Source organism: Mauremys reevesii, linkage group 5, assembly GCF_016161935.1.
Source record: "Mauremys reevesii isolate NIE-2019 linkage group 5, ASM1616193v1, whole genome shotgun sequence".
Lineage (NCBI taxonomy): Eukaryota > Metazoa > Chordata > Testudines > Geoemydidae > Mauremys > Mauremys reevesii.
The window spans coordinates 63,782,362-63,801,693 of record NC_052627.1 but is presented as its reverse complement, the minus strand read 5'-3'; positions in this window follow the sequence as shown (position 1 = coordinate 63,801,693).

Genomic DNA, 19,332 nt, shown 5'->3' with positions numbered 1-19,332 from the left:
CAAATATTACTGATAATATTTGCAGATAACACAAAAATTGAGGGAATGGTATGTAATTAAGAGGATAGGTCACTGACACAGAACAATCTGAATCACTTTGTAAATCTGTGTGCTAACAAACAATATGTATTTTAATATGGCTAAATGTAAATGTATATATGTAGGAACAAAGAACCTAGGCCATACTAACAGGATGGGAGACTCTATCCTGGAAAATTGTGATCGAAAAAGATTTGGAGGTCATGGTGAAAAATCAGCTGACTATGAGCTCCCAGTGTGACACCGTGGCCAAAAAAGGCTAATGTGATCTTTGGATGCATAAACAGCGGATGCTCAAGTAGGAATAGAGAGGTTATTTTGCCTCTATATTTGGCACTGGTGCATCCACAAAGCACAGAAAATTCTAAGTTTAAGTCTCCCCGAAAGTATTCACATGTCTAATTTTTTCTCCCCACAAATACTTAGATTACATTCCCCCAAAACTATTATTGCCACCCATGACTTACAAATTGTAAAAACATCCAGCCTCAGTCCAAAATTCCTTTTTCTTAGTTGAAAACTTGTGATTTAGTCTTAATTCCCTTAATTGAAAGATTCATTCACAGTAGTCAATCTCAATGAGATCTGGGATTCATCCAGTCATTAATACCTCTCAATTTGACGATATAAGGCAGCAGAGGAAAATTGTTTTGTGTGGGAGGTGTCATTTTAACTTGGAAAACCCTCTATGATCCAAATTTGGGGTCATATGGCTAACCACTCCATGAGGCACACCAAGTTTCAAAGCAATCCAATTAACCATTTGGATTTTGGAACACTTATAAGAGTGTAGCTTTAAGCCTATAGAAAGGCAGGAATGGAAACCCTCTAGCCAATTTTCTGTATTGGCACATGTGCATTATAAAAAAATTACATAGTCTTAAAACCATCATCAGTTTGAGTTCCCTAAAGATTTAGTGGATGCCATGCACTACCTTTGGTAAAACTCAACAGATTGAGACCATTTTGACCCACATCACATCAGTAGTTAGATCTCTAGCTCTGCACAAAAAACCCAGCTAGAAATTTTTTGAAAATGTTTTTTTTTTCAGGGCTTATATCTCCACAACCCCATGCTCAAATGACCTGAAATTTGGATTACTAATCCTAACCAGCACCTGGCTGAGGCACACCAAATTTCAAAAGCATTGGACTAAGGAAGTCAATTTTAGAGGACTTAAAATACTCAGACTTTAAACAGAAGTCATGGCACAACCTTAACTATAGCGGCGCTGCTGCCCCACTACAATAACGGTCATATCATATTAAAAATTGAAAAACTCTTCACACACAAGATGCTTTGTAAAGACTTGCAGTTCTATTTTTTTTAAATATGGAAAAAATAGCAATAGTAATTAAAACCTTTATTGATCTCCCTGAGAAATAAATTCCTTAATCCTTGAATCATTTGCTGTTATTTTATAGTAGCTCAGAAAAATTTTAAATATCTGCTACGCCATGTCATTGTACAGCATGATATACAATGGAATATGTAAACTGCTCAGAAAGAGTAATACAAATATCTAGCAGTTTATAATGAAAATATATGTTGTTAAGAACAAAATCAGGGCCAGCTGTTCAGTACAGAAAACAAGTAGTGTGACTCTCAAGGGAGGGGACTAAAGAGGACCAGATACTGGTCTCACTCCAGATTTAGATCAATGTAAATGACTCCACAGACTCCAACTTGTAATAGTTTAACTGAGATCAATGTCCAAACTTATATGATTTGACTTTCAGTTTGTGCTGTATTCCAAAGCAGCATAATTAAATTTTGGTTTCGGCTTAGTCCAATTATATGTCAAAAGACTTAACAACACACCTGTATATTGCACAAACCTTAAATCCAAGGAGAAGACAAGTTGAAAAAATTGAAATGAAATGTGAAATGCCAAAATTATACCAAGAAAAACAAAATAATAAAAAGTGTTGTAGTAAGTGATCAAAAGCCAGACTGGCTCTTTGATGTTCTTATCATCCTACTGTATAAATCTTTTTCCTGGGTAATTCTGACCCTTAGTTTGCAGCCCCTAGAAAAGTTCAGCTGGGAGAAACAGAATTGAAGATGAATTTTTAAAAGCTCATCACCAAAAGCACTATATAAATAATGCACACAGAAAACCCCACAGAAGCTGTGGTTCCTTTCTAATGCCTCAATTTCAGAAGTAGTCTCATTATTTCTGTCTCATTCAGCACAATCTATTAAGCATCGGTATCAAAGATTCTTGTGTCAAAGGCTTTGTACTTTTTCCTTTAAGAAAAAACAAAACTGTTCATACAAAGACTTTGACTAGGTAACTTGTTTCATATATAACACACAGTATGTTTATTCTAGAAAGTCTAACATAGAAAGAACCTTACAAAGAAGACAGAATCTACCACCACTGGAACTTCAGGAATGTTCAGTTCCAGATCAGAACTTCCCACTTGCCACTCAGACAGTAAGTAGGGGAGCACAAAATACAGTTTGCTTACCTTCTGTTCTATATGGCAAAATTTTATTCTACAAACATTGGCTAACTACATGCATTCATAGAAATAGTTCATTCATTAACTCTAGGACATTATCAAATAAGACAGGTAAAAAGACATATAGTCAGAGATTTTCAGAAAACCCTTCCAACACAAGCCTAATGTACTTGCACACCATTCTTATTCAAAGATTGTCTCTTAATATGTTTGTACAGTGCTAAAACAATGAGGTTCAAACCTCATTTGTGCTACTGAACACAGTAACTAAAAATAATGGCCCCGCAATTCACTTCTACCATGCTATGACGAAACATGTTTTTTATATTAATGATCTTTTTCTGTGAGTATTCCAAACTGAAAGTTTCTTCTTCAGCAGCAGTTGATTAATAATATTCTACTCAGGGGCGGCTCTAGAAATTCCACTGCCCCAAGCAGGGCGCCGCCCTTCCCCGGTCCCGCGGCCGGGGCAGAAGTGCCTGCGGACCGTCCCGTGGTCCCATGGCTCCGGTAGAGCATCAGCAGGCATACCTGTGGGAGCTCCGTCCGCGCCGCAGGACCAGCGCACCCGCCGCAGCTATGCCGGCGGGAGCTCAAGTGGAGCCGCGGGAAGAGGGGACCCTCCGCAGTCATGCCTGCGGCAAGTCCGCTCATCCCAGGGCTCCGGTGGACCTCCCACAGGCATGACTGCGGAAGGTCCGCCGGAGCCAAATGCCGCCCTGCCAGGACAATGCCACCCCACGCGCCTGCTTGGCGCGCTGGGGTCTGGAGCCGGCCCTGATTCTACTTCGGAAAATCCCACAAAAAATTGCCTGTTTCAAGATGGCTGCCATCTATTTTTACTCAGAGAGGCTGAGGCCACAGGCTGCACTTGGCAAAAATAGCCAGTCCTTTCATTTTCCCTTTCCTCTCTGCATCCTGGCAACATAGTGTGCTATCTTCTTTCCTGAGAGCAGTTTGACTAGACTCCCATTGAGAATAATATGAGATGATGGAATTTTGTAAGAAGGCAATTCATGAGTTTCTCATACTGAGAAAATGTTATGCTTCAGTCTCTATTGACAGATAATCTTTCAGTTAGGACAAATGACAAAAAATATAATTAAACAAATATTTATTTTCAAAAACTATTATTTGCACCAGATCGACTCAACTGAGGGGTGGAAACTAGGGGTGTATATGTGTGCAGGGGAATGTAGGAAGGAATACAAGAGGGAAGGAGAAGCTAGAGTATATGCTCTGACTGCTTTGTATGTTCCGATGATGCAAAGAAAGAACAAATCCAGTGTGACTGGGCAGTACATTCTGGCTGCTTTGCACCACTATAGAATGGCATAAAGCAGTCGCAGCATTCCAGTTAATCTGACAATAACAATATTAAAAATATTCCAGAGATATTTCTTATCTGCAGATAATTAGAAATATTACATGGTAGCATTCTCCTTGAATTTCTTGTTTAACATTTCTATACAAAATTCTTAATTAATTTAAAAAAAAAAGAAAGAAAGAAAATTCCACCCGGAAAGTATGGGGGGGACGAAATCCAATCTGCCTTTAATAGTCAATGTAATCTAATCTGTGAATACAAATGCTAAAATGCATGAATCAAAATCATGTGGTTATTGCATGGTATCACTGTATGGCAGAGCTAAGGCTGTCTGAGGTTCTCTAAATGTTCATTTCCATACCCTAACATGTTTGGATTTCTTTTGCATTTAATCTTAAATCTCAGTTCGCTCAATTCATAATGCTCATTCATTAGACAATTTCAAAATATCTGTACTATATTTTACCCTAACTGAATCATATTTACTCTCAACTTCAACTCCATTTTAGCACAGTTTTTTGTCTCAGAATTAATAAAGTGGGTTATTTATTTCTTTAGCACCAACAGTGTTCTCAGTGCTGTGTACAATGCACAACAATAAACACCACCCCTACCGCAATGAGCTTTCATTCTAAAGGATAGACAAACCGAAGACAGCACACACTCGGAAACTCCAAGCCAGGAAAAACAGTATTTGGTTTGGTTGGTGGGCATATAACTCCAATAACTGTGAAGGATTGATCATAAAAACCCCAGATGCCTCCTTCCACACTTTCTATGTCACTGGAAACCCCTTTCATTTCTGTGACAGTCTCTCACTGCACCCTTAGTGTTTCCAAGTAAACACACACAAGATGACTTCAATCTAGATACCTGCTTGCAATTTATAGGCCATGAAATAGCACAGTTTGCACACATCACTGAATCTCTGGGGTGCTACTTGTCCTGTTGACTGATCCATAAAGTTTGCATTAGTCAACATTTCTCCAGCTACATTATTGGCACCAACTAATACTAAAAGAGATGTGGGAGCTATTCTAGAATTCAAGGAAGCTCTAACAGCTGGAGCACAATCTGGGATTCACATATGAGGCCTTTGTCCATGCCAGGCTACTGGTTTCAAAAGCTCCTCGCCGACATTCTAATAGTAAAGATAGAATTTCTTTCAGTTACCATCAGAAACAAGTAGAGAAAAGGAAAAAAAAGACACATTTCATTTTAAAACAATTTTCATCATATAAATGATAGCTTCTAATTAAATTATATTTTCTTTTAGGGAAAATATTAAAATGCATTAAAACAATAGATCATGATCAGAAATAATTAGATATAGGAAAGATACGCACTGGATTTTCCTTGAATATTTAGGCACCTCTCTCTGATCTCATGTCGAAGAAAAACTCAGTTCTCACTTTTTGTTTGGGTGCAGCAAAATCAAATTCTTTATTATTTCTCCAGTAATTACCATGGAGGGAGAGAGTGCCATAGGACACAGGGTCCTGGACAGGTCTCTCAACTGGTAAACAATTACATCAAGCCTTTATACCGTTGTTTCAGACAATTTCTAGCAATAATACAGACAGTAAAAAGCAACAAATACATTTTGTTTATACATAAGCTTTTCTGCTATCTCACTAGAAAAACAAGACTGCAAGACTGCATATTGCAAGGTCGTAATAACTTTCACACAATTCACTCTGTCTTACATTATCTTGCTTTCTCACGTCACCAGGGTCACAGTTAACCTAACTCATGCTAACTAACATTCATTAAGATCTCTTCAAAACCTTGTTAATTATTTACTGGCTTCCACACTCATTTAGACCTGCATATCTAGTCACTTAACTGCACATAAATGAAAGAGCCCTGTCACAGAGATCTCAGAGATTTAACTTACAAATCTTGACCTGCATTCAAGTAACACACAGGAGAAGGAAGGAGAACTACCCAGCTAAGTGGAAATGGATCCTGTTTAAAAAAGACACAAACCAGTTAAATTTAATCTCTAGAGAGTTTGGAGACTTTAAGAAGTGAAGTGTGTTAGATAAAGTACTCTGCATAAGATGCGGACTGTGCCTTTAAGTCTGCAAAACAAAAATACTAAATGTATTGAGAATCAACTCAATACATATTTAAGAGCCTGCAGCTCAAACAGGAGAATCAATATCTTTATAAACATTTTTAGACATTATTCTCCATACAGTGAATGATGTAATGAGAACATCAAGTCATTCGTCATCATACTCTTCTCCATAGAAGGCCTGACTCTGCCACCATTACTCTCATGAGTAGAGGACTACCTGTCTCTGTGAGTAACCCCAGTGAAATCAGTGGTGGCCTAACCTGGCGCTAAATAATCTGACTGTGGGATGCCAGAATTGTGTGGCACTCAAATGATTAATTTTTCTCCTACAGACTAGCGTAAATGAAAATGGTCTCAATTCCCCATGCTGAATTTTTTGATTGAAAGCCATAAATGTTGCCTTAGGCATGCTTGAGTCCATTTAAGTCCTTCACAGGAGCCTTCAAATCCTCAAAATATAGCACTAGACTGAGGCATCTTACTACTGTATTTAAAGATTTTTTTTAAAAATCAGGTTGTTTATTTTAATAAGTCTATTGAGATGTGGGTTCAGAAAAATTATATTGATCCAGGCTTTAGCCGTTCATAACAGTTATAAATTGATAGTTTTATTACAGAAGCAGACTTGTACTCTGACATAAAAAGGTGCTTTGGAGGGTGGGGGGCTGTGGAATGTAAATTAAGAACACTGAATATCTCAAAAGTAGAAAAGCACACAATGCAGAAAACATAATGTCTCTTTCCCAGTTTCTTAATATCTGTAGAAGGAAGCCTTTTCTTTTCCTAATATAATTTGAGAAAATAAATAGAACAGCTGACTAGTAGCCTACTGGCACTTTTCTCTTATTAGATTTAATACTTACCAAAGGAATTATTACACAGCCACTCCAAAGATAAGACAGAAAACATATCACTTGGTCTCAAATTCCACATGAGGCTCATCTTCAGAATATGCATTTGGTTTTAGTTTTTCTTCAATGACCTTTTCAGAAGTCTCTCTGCAGAGGTTACATCCCAGAACAGGAAAATTTAATCGTCATGAATGCTCCTCTGTAAAATTGAGATAATAGAATTTCCCCCTTTTGGTAAGCGTTTGAGATCTACAGATTAAAAAATAAACATTATAAGGGCATGAACTTTCAAGGTGCTGAGTGACTCCTGGAGATACTGAATATCTTGTGAATTTGGGAGAAGTTGAATGTACTCAGCGCTTTCGGTAGCTGCTCAGCACTTTGCAAGATTGAGCCCCAATTGTTAATTATGTTTAACTTTTTATCATTATTAACATGAATTTTCCGTACAAGTATTCAGAAATTATAACTTTATAACACTCATTTGTGTTTGATCAGTCTATTATTATCTATTTATTTTGTTCAAATTCCAAATGCTTTTAAATCTTATTCTACCATGAAGAAGACATAAATTCAACTCCTGTTATTTTCAAGTAATTTAGTACTGACTAAGGATGCTGGAAAGAATCTCTAACAATGCAGTGTACTGTCCTACGATAGATACTACACTGAGAGACAAGATTTTTCTAAATTTTAAAAATACAATGGCCATACTGAACAAAGCTATAACTATTGAACTCTCTCTACTCTGCCTCCCTCTGCCTTTTGGCATAAGGCAAAACCACAAAAATTGATGACAGGGATGGAATAGCAATAGAGCACACCAATCTATCATGATGATGATACATTTTTTAAAAAGGATTAAAACTTCAAGGAAGGCTGAGAATGTGTAGTGCTGAGACTGCTTCCTGTTCACTTGGAAAATCAGCAAGCTGACTGCACAGAAGTAAATGTGCACAGCTAGTGTGTGTTTACTAGTCAGGAATTGCCTGAGTTCCAGTTCTTTGAAAAGGAATAATCCAAAAGCTCATTATGGCTGATTTTTCTACCATGCAGCAGAAAAGTAAAGGGAAAAAAAGCCAGTGAGATATGAGTTTGATACTTGTGATACCAGGAAGTGAAAATGATAGCATAAAAGATAACAGCTTATACCAAAGAACTGGATTCGGGAACAGCGAATCCATCTTTTTTTTCACCCAAATGACAAGAAAACATAGTGTAGACTCTGAGGGGGGAAAAACATAGTCTGATTGAAAAATAAAGTATTTCAGAACATAAGAATGGCCGTAGCGGCTCAGACCAAAGGTTCATCTAGTCCAGTATCTGTCTACCGACACTGGCCAATGCCAGGTGCCCCAGAGGGAGTGAACCTAACAGGCAATGATCAAGTGATCTCTGTCCTGCCATCCATTTCCGTCCTCTGACGAACAGAGGCTAGGGACACCATTCTTACCCATCCTGGCTAATAGCCATTTATGGACTTAGCCACCATGAATTTATCCAGTTCCCTTTTAAACATTGTTATAGTCCTAGCCTTCACAACCTCCTCAGGTAAGGAGTTCCACAAGCTGACTGTGCACTGCGTGAAGAAGAACTTCCTTTTATTTGTTTTAAACCTGCTGCCTATTATTTCAGCATATTCCAGAATATTCCAGCCAACAAAAATTATAAAAATATGTACATTAGTAAAAAGCATCTATACCCATAGTCACTTTTAGTTGCTCAAATTTCATAAGATACAAAAATACAGTGAGTTAGTAGTACAGCTTTTAGCACAACTAAAAAAGATGGCGGGTATTCATCCACGATAGCTCATGCTCCAAAACGTCTGTTAGTCTATAAGGTGCCACAGGACTCTTTGCTGCTATTGCTACTTTAGACAATTTCCAGAGGATGCTTTGTGGGATAGGAACGTAGGGGTTAAATTAGATGAAACACAAAGAAAGTTACTGTACTAGCACAAGCAGCCCTCACACGCAAAGGCTATGGACATAGCTGTCAGCTATGACACTGCAGAGAAACATAGAATTGTCAGCCAGAGACTGCAGAGAATTGTTTATTTTGTTCAATAAACCATTTTATATGCTCAGTAACACACTACAGGGTATGCATTCATCAGCCAACATACTCTCAGCAACCCATTTAAAGGGACACTGCCAACTTGAAATAATGAATCTTTTTTAAAAATTAGTTTAAAGAAATAGTTTCAGGTTATATGCCTGCCCCTGTGAATTTTTCTGATTTTATAATCACATTTTTTTAAAAAGTTTCTCTCTCCCATTACTGTATGAAAGATCCACTGGCTATGAAACTATTTTGTGCCATCAATAACACAGTCAAACTAGAACAAATTGGAATTTTTTCTTTCAGTTCAAGAATCTTAGGTGTTATCTGTGGCCAGGGGCGACTCCAGGCCCCAGCACGCCAAGCACGTGCTTGGGGCGGCAAGCCGCGGGGGGCACTCTGCCGGCGCCGCAAAGGCAGCAGGCAGGCTGCCTTCAGCGGCTTGCCTGCGGAGGGTCCGCTGATCCCCCGGCTTCGGCGGACCTCCTGCAGGCATGCCTGCGGGAGGTCCGCCGAAGCCGCGGGACCAGCGGACCCTCCGCAGTCAAGCCGCCGAAGGCAGCCTGCCTGCTGTGCTTGGGGTGGCAAAATGCCTACAGCTGCCCCGTCTGTGGCAAAAATAGATAAAGAAAAAAACAGAAAAAAGTGATTTCGGTGTTTGTTTTTAACTTGACAGCATCCCTTTAAGAAATGTTATTGGTAGGTGAGCATATATTGTCCGATGAACACATGCCCTGCTGTGCTATATAAAAATAATTAAAACGTCAATAATACTATCCCTTTGGTGCCCTTATTAGTCTAACAAGTGCCTAACAAAACTGAAGTATAAGTACAAACTGAAGTTAAATGTTTTGGTGGGACCAACAATCTCAAATTCCAGCAGCTGCTAAAGGAAATGGAATGAGAAGCCCAAACACCAGGGGAGGAGAGAGGAGCAATGAACAAAGCCCCATTCATGTTATCAATGTTACACCTCCCATAAGACCCCCAGGCAGGACAAGCCCTAATGCTCCTGTTTATTTCAAGGGAACTCACTCTCTCTCTTTGGGAGAGGCCTTTTGAGACATACCCTTACCAACCCAGCTCTCCAAGAGCAGGAATCACAGAGCCCAACTCCAAGCCCGGTTCTGCTATAATTTGTAAATTCCTCTTTTCCCCATTCTGAAAGCTTTCCCAAAGTCCCACCCCTGCACACCAAGAGCGGGAGGTGTTATGACTCCCATATATACTCAGTGTAGCCAGTCCTCATTGTGTTATTGTGAATCTCACAATATTTGATGTTTTCTTAAAGCCTCAGCTTCTGGAATTATGTAATTACATGAGATTCTCAACTTTCATTTTAAACTTATTTCTAGCCCTCCTTGTTGCAGAGAAGAGCTGGTAAATGTGAACCTTAGGGGCTCAACAACCAGAAGTCTCAGCTATCTGTCACCTGGGTCTCCTCACTGGCACTCTTTCCAATACTGTTCTCCTTCCTTTATGAAGGCCCAGCACAGCCCCCAGCTGTGTTTGATCACCAGTTATGCCTAACACTCCTCCAGGTCCCACCCAGTGGCCTAGTTCACTCAGGCTCCTGTTAACTCTTTCACTGCCTGTGTGGGGTACATCCCACATCACACCATCCCAGAGCAGAAATTGCTGCTGGCTTTGCTGTTGTGTCTGCTGGAACTGCTGTTGCTGTTATTGCAATGGTAGTTGTTGTTACTGTTGCTCTCCCGGACTTTTCAATTGCACTTTTTAGGTCCATTTTCTATCTTTTGGGCTGTGGCACCTGCATGGGTTCTGCACCACATATAAGCTGGTGGGCTCCCTCACCAGCCCAGGAAGGAATCAGTACCAGTTTCCTCAGGGCACAGTTTATTACTCAAAAACTCATGAAATTACACAAAACAAAGCAGTTCATCTGGCCCAAAGGCCCCTTGCACCTTTCTCAGCCATGGAAAGACAATAGAACCTGGCCCATATACAAGAAAGCACAATAATAATACTAAAAATCAGACATAGCAAGTAATTATATTAACAGAATTAGATACACACATTCACAGAAATCCAGATATCTATCAGAGATTCTTTCAAATAATGTTGGTTTCTTCTTGGCAATATCCAGCAGTGAAATTAGGACAGTATGCAGGGTACGACAGGATTTGCATTTTTATTCAGTTAGTCTACCGGTGGCTATAGGCCAAATACATTTCTTAGGTTACAGAAGAACATTTTATTTCTTTAGAGCAAATTAAAAGATATCTGGAGTACACTAATACTCCAATATTTCAATTGAAAACCATGTGTGGAACAGGACATTATGATTTTTGCAAGAATTCCTTTTAAGTTTGAATGATGCTTTTAATAATCTTTGTTATTCTCTTGGTTTTAATCTTTCTTTTATGGGCCATCTTTTATTGTAGTTCACAAAATCCAGGTCATCCCAGGACAATATTGCTCACCTGGCGAGGTTGAAACTTCCCATATAACTCAGTGGCTCGCTTGGACTATCTATACTTTATCATCCTAGCTTTTCCACTGACTACATCCTTAATAGGATGTTTCATGAACCATCTCCCCTCTCGTTCTCAATTCTGCAGACCAACTTCCTCATCCATGGAAATCACATGACAGTCTGTGGCAACTACATCAATTGCTAAGATGGAAAACTTTTAGGAAATTATTTATATTTAAGTTGCCTATTAATGCAATTTAGCAGGTAGAAATAAGTTGGAAAGCCAGCACCATGCGACCCACCAATGCTCCATAGACTACCAGTGATGGAAATGAGGTTACTCTGGATTTAAAATGGAGTTCAATTTTACCCAGCATGTGCAACTTCAAACAAATACAGCTTTATAATTTCCTCCAGGAGGTTGACTGGAAACCTAATAGAGTAATATAATACTGGAAAAAACACCTCCAGTAAATAAATATAAAGATGGTCAAACAAAATTTTGATTCCACAGCCTCAAAACCAGTCATCCTTCAGAAATACCAGATCTCCATATGCTAATTCACCTTACAGAGAATAACTGGCCTCACTATATGATCTTTTTGTTTCTAACCTCACCTAAAATATAAGTCACATTGCAGAAGAGGCCTGAGCATTTATTTCACAGACCTCTTTAAGGTCTTTGAAAATGAAATTATGGATTAAAAACATGCATCTTTATGCTCATCTTGGTTTACTGACAAAACTGCAATTTAAAAGCATATCTTATTCTCTGCTTAATACAATAACTATAACAGGAAAATATATTTGGTTAAATTTATCAAAACGTTTAAAATAATAGAAAACTTGAGTTTATAGATAAGAAACATTTGGCATAATGGAACAATGACTAGTAATAAGAGATACCTTTTTGTTTACCAGGCTGTTTTCAAATCTGTCTTCCTAACATTCCTTGTCATCACTCAATCAGAAAATCGCAGTGCACCAATCTCTCACATTTAATGGCTAAAAGGATTCCTTATTGTTTTACACTGCATAATCATTTCATAAATGTCACCACACTGAAGCTTCTCGTAGAAGTAAAGAGAGGGGAAATTCATGTTCAGGAGTTATTTTATGGGTTGCAGCAACTCTGAAACCAGCAAGTAACTGTAACCTCTAACTTCCTGATGTATTTTATTAGGATAAAAAATGAAACTCTTGCTTGAATAAAGACATCTTCAGTCTCTGATTATGGTAGTCAAGTCAATGAGTTAATCATAGGTGATGTGATATAGTAACAGCAGTTACTGATTTACCTTATGCAGCATCTGCTCTTTCCCTTCCCCAGAGTTTCTTTACTCATCTTTTCTCATTTTCCTCAGAAGCTCCTCAACTGTACCCTTCCTACAACTGCCATCATCCCCCTGTTGCCAGAGGGAACAGATACATTGGTTGCACCAATCAGTCTTATCTCTACTCAGCAGAAAAAATTATTCAACAAAGACCTGTGTTGAATTTTATGTGTGCTCTTCTACTGCTTGTGTTCTGATAAATTTCTTCTTTGCTGGGCCTTTGTCAGATATTCTGTATTTATAGGCCTTAGGGTCATCAATCCTAACCTAGTTCTTAAGGTAAATTTAGAGGCAAGCTTACTCCTGACATTTATTTATACATACTACTAATGTTTATGCCAGCTCATTACTGTGTTCTGTTTAGAATATTTTCCACTATATCAACATTACAAAATGTAGACAGATTGGAGTTCTCATAATTTAATTTTCTCTATGTGTTCTTTCCCTAAGGTGTTGTCATCAATGGAATCATCACCACTTGCATTCTGTAAAACAGGATAATTTATACCCTGGTGGAAGGTACTAAAATCTGCAGATAAACTATTGCCTGTCTTTTGATTTGTGAAAACAACACATCATTTTTAAGGTATATTATGTCATCATCACTGTGTTATTTGCACAATGGCGGTATTATCATCATTTTATCCAGATCTATTTTACAAGCAAATCTTAACTCATCTGACTTCATTGCCAAAATACAGAAATATATTAATAAAAATGATCTGGATACTGTGACATAATTCATAGAAATCCAAATCTTTCCTGAAATCTAGATTTACATTTACTTGTTTGAGTTGAGAATGAAAGGTGGGTGGAGCATTTTAACTATTTCTCACTCTGTTCACTTTATGCAGAATCAGACTCCAACATCCTTATGCTCAGCACCGTTTTACGCCTTGAGGAGTCCCGTTGACTTGACCCTGTCTATTTGTTGAGTAAAATACTTTACTGAGAAAAGGTATCAAAACCAAACTGGGAATTTCAGAGGAGCCTAAGGGAGTAGGGTGGCCAACTTCCATTGAAACTGGGCCCATAACTTTGAAAATCCCAGCTTTGCTGAACAATGGGAATGCTACAGATTTATGCAGATACCTTAAGATTCTATCCACACTTATTCTATATATATTATAAGTAAGAATACGAATTAGTCATGGAGGTCACAGAAGTCACAGATTCTGTGACTTTACTGGACCTCCATGACTTCAGCTTCAACTGTCAGTGTCAGGGCAGAGCCGGGGCTGTGCATCCCAGACCCATGAGTTTGGCCGAAGCCGGGATTCTGCACCCCCCTTGCAGCTGCAGCAGGAGCTGTGCACTCTCCCTCCCCACGGCTTCAGCTGGGGCCAGAATTGGAACCGTGTGCCCCTGACCTGTGACTTCAGCCAGGGCTGTGCGTCCACCTGACCCCTGTAGCTTCAGCCAGGGCCGTGTGCTTCCACCCTGCAGCTTTGCTGGGACTGTGCACCACTCCCAATCCTGCCGTGGCAGGTGCTGGAGCCAGGGCTGTGCCCAGCTGTGGCAGTGGGGCTGGGCTATCCTCCCTCTCCACCCCCACCCCCACCCAGCCTCTCTCCCTCATCATTATTTTGGCAGACATCACGGACACGTCACAGCTCCCATGAATTTTTGTTTATTGTTCCTAACCTGTCTGTGATTTTTACTAAAAATAACCATGACAAAATCTTACCTTAATTATAAAAGATGATAAAATAGAAACCATATGCAATGCAAGAAAAACTAAACATGTCAAAACCTCAATTTAACATACATCTTTTTGTAGTGCATGAAACGTTACATGTTTCTGATTCAGGGAGTAAGATAAAGTGGCTAATGGGAATTTCAAACATATTATTCTGATAGCATATCTGCACTGGTCAGAACCCTAGAGCTCTGCTATCACAAAAGTATAGTGTGGGGGAAATCTTTAATATGTTGTCTCTCTACTGATTTCTTTTGTTTGATTGTCAGGTCATTATGGGTATAAAACATTGCAACCTTTAAGCCAGTCTCTTAAACTCTTCAGCTGGTTTTTGTACATCCACATTTTTATGTACATCAACTTCCGCCATTATAACAATGAGAGAAAAGTATCTCATATTAACCTATCTTATTCCCTCATATTAAAATGTTAAAAATATACAGATTTTAAAATATAAACATAATGTAAACATTAAAGGGGAATATAAGGATTTTTTTGTGTTTGTCAGGATCTCCTGTCAAATCATCAAAGGCCTTCTTCTGCATCGCTTCTTGCCTGTAGTAAATTCAATGAACCTATCAGGAAACCACAACAAGAATATTCCATGATGGAAAACCAAATATTTCTGTTCACTATTTTTTCCAAATTATCTGTAACATTGGAAAGGCCCATCATAGGCATCCTCACTGCAGTGAAGCTGTAGGATAGCCGAAGGCACAGGACTTTAGTTAAGAAATTAACGAAGAGCAAGAGTTTTGAGTGAACATCTCTAATCAGTTCAACAATGTTCAAATTAAAGCTCATCCTCCAGCTGAGACAATCTTCACAGAGCTTCTGCTTTCATAGCCAATGGAAGACTCCTTTTTGGCCTTATCTGATAAAGCCATTTCTTTCCACAAGCCAGGAGGGACCCATTTATGTCTCAGCTGTAATACAGTGCAGGATGCATACATAGCAAAGATGGTCACCAGATGGAAGACTGCTAATTGGTTATGTCTGCACCAGTGTCTGGCCACCAGTTATCAGACATAGCACAGATCCAATACAGTATAAATAATTTTGGAATGTTACTAAATGTTAAACAAATTATGGTATGTATTATTTATTTCTCTCAATACTAGTAAAGAAAGAGAGTGAAAAAGAATAAAATGATGGTTGACAAAAATTACTACAATGTTAATTCATTAGTAGTACAGTTAGTTTAATATGCAATACCCAGTGATGGGCTGAAAAGATAATGTCGGGATCAAGATTTGATTTAGGCTAGACTTTACATTTTGGGTTTGAGGCTAAGTTAGAACCCTAGTCCTAATGGTGCTAAAATCTTGTGAGTTTAACTCATAAGATTTCTAACATCTTGGTCTGAAAGCTTGCAAGAACAGCCATTCCTTTCAGCCACACCTTAACTGAACATTGAATGGAGGCTCTTTCAAATTTTAGATTGGACTTGGAAAAAAAAATCATAGAAGCTGGTTCTGGTCAAAGCATTTTAATGCTAACATACCTATATTCACCCTGAAATTCAAAGGGATTTTCTATTGACCTAGTCTTGAGCCCTCTCTATCAGTAACAAAATTTGTTACAACTTGCTATTTGCATTTGGTATCCTTGGAAATACTAGAGAGGAAAGAAAAGCCAAGACCAGGTAGTTACTTCAGTTCATACACAGAATAACATACCCTGAGTGGATGGGTGTCTCATGTAAAAGAGAAAAGAAAACAACAAAGCAGCTGCCCCACAGATAAATATTAGAATAGCAGAAGAGTTAAGCTGAATCAGTCACCCTTTACCAACTGTTGCTGATATCTCAGCTGGGAGGAAAAGAAAACAATGACCCACTTATTATATACTGGGTCAATAAGAATGTCAGAATGCATAATCCTGTCACATTTTAAAGTGATATCTCTAGCTGGCTGGAGGATAATTCCATTTTGGAACAATTTTCAAGGTTTCAGCATTTGTTTTCGTTCTGCATTGAAATGAAAACTAAACCTTTGAATATTTTTGTAAAATAGAACTGTGTCAAAACATGCACTGTCAGGTTGAAAAGTCAGGTTTTCAGTTTGGGTGTATCTCTCTGGTCAGATGTGAACAGAGAGACCTGGACCTCAGAAACCTTCCCATCGAACACTTGGTTGAAAATCGACACAGCTCCACAAATGGTTTGGGGTTCAATAAAACAGTGTATTTCAACTGAACTACATTTAGCTAAATATGTTCCCATTAATGATGTCTTAATTTTTCACTAGGTACCACTTGTATGACAAGAAAAGAACAAAAAAATGAAAGAAACTAGTGACTTCCTAAATTAAAGCAGCATCCAAGAGCACTTTTTTTGTGGGTCCAGTGACAAATTCCATCATAAACCTGTTTCTGAAAGGCGTGTCATTTTCATTTACAGCTTAACATATCTCAGCTTAAATGTGCTGGGTTCTTTTGTTTTTTAATTTCATATAAATCAGTTTGGCTTTATTTTAAAAATAGAAAAGCAAATCACAGTATTCGGTGGCCTCAGATTCTTTTCATTTGCATTCCACTAAGTAAACCAATAGCTTTGGCCAAAATTGTCCTCCTGAGATCCATGTACTAGATTCTCTAAACATGAATCTTACTCACTCCACATGGCAGATGGCCCAGCCAACTATGCACCACTTACCCGACCCCTCCTATAGATTCCCTGACAGGCACTCCACAGCTCCATGTCCCTGCTGGGGAGATGGGGTGGGGCTGGGTATGAGGGTTGAGGAAGGGGAATCACAATCTCCTCTCCAGCTCCTTGGAAAAATACCTGGAAAAATAATACAGCCAGGGTTACATTGTTATCTGCAGAGCTCCCCTTCAGAAGTCCAGGAATAATGATAGCCAGGTGGAATCCCTACTAGTGCTGATTCAATAGGCCCGTGCTGCCAGGGAGCCAGCACAGATGGCCCTGGCCTTCCCTTGGGTCTTTAAAGTTTGGAGTGTGCTTCACAGCCTTTTCCTCAAAAAGAGAAACGCCATCTTATCAGTGGACCAATGTGGGGAAATCTCTGTGAAGTGATCCTGATAGAGATTTCCTCCCTCAGAACACCCTCTCCATGGCAAGACCTGCAGAAGGGGGATGCTTAAGAGAGAGAAGTTTAGCCCTGACAGAAAAGCCCTATAGAATTTAATAGTGATGAGACCAGTAGGGTTGTGTAGAAATATAATAGGGTTCTATGGATTTTTTTCTAAGAACCTACAGAATTGAATTCAAAATTGTGTCCCTACTATAGAATTTTATGGGGTGGCTTTTAAAATTAAATCTGCGACTTTTTAAAGCACAGAGGATTTATAGCAGGACTTGATTGCAGCCTTAACCATCCAGATACTAATGTTCTCTCCCTAAATACCACCATGATTGTCTACAATCACCCTGTGCATGTTTCTGTCACACTGCTGTCAGATAATTCTATAATTTATACACTCGACAATATTTTAAAGGTGGCATTTTGGGTGTCTCTAAAAAACTATTAATTCAGCTTTATGGAAAAGTCAACCCTTAAAAAATTTAAAAAGAGAGACCACTGAGAAGTGAATTGAAAAATTAACCATATAATGACCACTTTAACTATGAAGAAAATCATATTTTTAAGAATAAAGTTTTCATGTGAAAACATTCTCTGTCAAAGAGGGCTCAGACATAATACTTCACACATCAGTTTTGGTGACAAATATTTATGTTGGTTGTATTTTTTTCCACTGATGTCTTCAAGAGAATCATGATAGTTTTCTAATAATGGCAATTAAAATCATTTCACAGTTTCTACCTTTGAAAACTGCTTCTTGTATGAGCCAATATCAAAATCTACCAATGTTTCAAATTTCAAAATATAATGTAATATCACGAGGTTGAGAGTGGGAGACAAAAGAAATATTAGACAATATGCATTTGTTCCCAATATCTACTTTGAAATGTATGGCTGTATGATTTATCTTTATGATAATCTCACTTTCATTAATGCAACAGCTCCAGTTCTGGTGCATCAATTTATGAGACACATGCATTCACTTCCTTCAGTCTTAATAAATCTTTCATCGCAATAGTGTTTTCTAAGAGATGTACTCAGAGTAATTTTAAACTTTAATGCAAATGTATTGTACAGGAAACTTCCATTGACTACACCACTTTTCTGTCTGTCAGCTGAACAGTTATTATTCGTATAATAATTTAATACATGGTTAAGACACCTGATTGATATACCCAGTCCTCGGTCCAGTTGGTCCTACTGTGATCACAATGGACTCATTCCTTATGATGAGTTATTGGTGACATTTGTGGATTCCTGTTCATGTACAACAGACAATTTGTTTCCCATACTTTAAAATACCATTTCCTTTTTTAAATACCAAATGGAAAACTGTTTGTATTTGACCTACTTTTTTTTTTTTTTTTTTTAGTAGTTCAAGGAGCGGGAGTGCTTTGCTACATTAGGATGAACTTACGCACATGCTTAAAGTTGTGTGCTTAAGTGCTTTGCTATCAAGGCCTACATTCAAACTGCAGGGCCAACTTCTGCCCCCTTACAGTAACACCTATGCAACCCCACTGAAAGCAATTAGTTACAACTGCACAACCACATTAGAACAGTGGGGATACAAGACAGTGTAACAGAAATAATCTGAGGACAGTGGTTATTGTAGCAGAGGAAGACCTAATTAGAACCCACAGAGTCTATTTTATTGATGTTAATGATGATGGATGTGTCAGAATATATAAAGTGGTATACAATGCAGAGTATTCTGAAAAAGTAGGCCCTGCAGCATCTCAATTGAGCACCAAGATGAGCTGACACTTTTGGCAATTTTGGCCTTAATCTCATGCCTCAGTTGCCATGTGTAAAATGGGAGAATACCTTCACCTCATCTCCGCAGGCTATTGGAAGACCAATTAATTAATATTTGTAAAGCAGTAATATACTAGCATGGAAACACATAGAAAAGCCCAAAAGAAAATTAAAAATGCTGAACTCCTTGCAAGGTCTGGATGATATGTAGTAAATATTGAATG